We start from the raw sequence: 1,585 nt of genomic DNA on the forward strand, positions 1-1,585 counted from the left end.
AGTAACAACTAACTTATCAAGAATGCAAATGTGTATGATGAGATTTTAATTCAGAGGAGATGGAAATTCCAGGGTTGTGGTTGGTTTATCAATCCTATTAAGTTCAATAATCACACTCGTTAATCCAGATTATCTATGGTTGCTAATAAACCGGATCGTTTACATGAATAACATGTTCCCACAATACTACTCGCCTGTCCACAATATATCAATCCTATATTCCTATGATATTTAGTCTATCATGAACGAATATAATACGGTATTCAATTAAGCAAGACTGTTAGGTATATCCCTATCCTAACCGCGAAATCTTCCCCCGAGCCATGGGTTCAGAAACAAGCTCTCTCTAATTCTACTCTAATCTTAACATGGCGTTCCCAAGCATAGCATAGATAGTAGGGTGAATTGGTAGCTACAACAATTAACAAGTTAAAACCAGAATTAAAGAAACAACCACAAGATGATAATCCGAATTAACGAAGATGTAATTAATAAACGTTAATAATCATGTCAACCACAATCCTAGAAACTAGAGTGCTCAGCCACTCATGTTCGTAGTAATAATTTTCCAAGTATTTTGCATAAACAAATTACAAAGAAAAGATGAAGGAATGAAGAACTCGATGAGTTTTTCCTCCAAAAGTTGTTCCATGTGTTGTTCATGCCTCCGGTCTAAAAACCTCCACCAAAAATTGTATTTAATGACTATTTATATGTGTAGGTAAAAGACATAGACGAAATAACCAAGTCCAAAACCAAAAGGAGACAAAATAGGCTTTAAAACCTGTAACACACTCGCGACAGACCGCGCGTCGCGAGCTCTACCGCGTGCTCCATCTCGCTACAGGCCTCGCAGCGCAAGCTTCACCGCGTGACACCATCTCGCTTTAGCCCTGGCCTCGCGAGCTCTAACGCGAGCAAAATCGCTCGCTTCGCCTGGTTCTTCGCTCCGTCTTCAAATTTTGATCTCTTTTGTTCTCCAATTGTTCCCACGTCAATTTGCTCACTTGGATCCTTTAATAAATTTGTCTTCACTCATTACCCAATCATGATATCATAATATTTTCCATCATCAAATAATCACAAGCCCTTCTTGTAGTGCATACAATACACGTAAAATCTCTGCTTTGCTCCCAATTTCATCTTCAACGTATCTACACATAAAATTAACTCAATTAAGCACAAATATAGTATTGTTTAGCATTAAAGCACCTAAATGTAAGGTAAGTAATGTACTAAAAATATGGAATTATAGCCAAACATCAATGACACATTGGAACAATGGTTGAGCAACCATGGCTCCCTTATAGCCCCTTTGTAGTATCACAAACTGTTGGCGCATAGTTGATACTGAGTGCGCAATTTCATACACGAGTGGATGCAAAGGAACATAAATATATGCTTCAAGATGAGTCAATTCCGTACGATAAGGAATGAAAGAGGTGGAAATTTTCCTAATAATTCTGTAGCCTCTCGAAGATAAGTACAGACGTCCCAGTACCGATCCGCAAGACTCTACTAAACTTGTTCGTGACTCGCAGAACCTATGAACCCAGAGCTCTGATACCAACTTGTCACGATCCAA

Source organism: Nicotiana tomentosiformis, chromosome 2 (genome assembly GCF_000390325.3).
Source record: "Nicotiana tomentosiformis chromosome 2, ASM39032v3, whole genome shotgun sequence".
Classification (NCBI taxonomy): domain Eukaryota; kingdom Viridiplantae; phylum Streptophyta; class Magnoliopsida; order Solanales; family Solanaceae; genus Nicotiana; species Nicotiana tomentosiformis.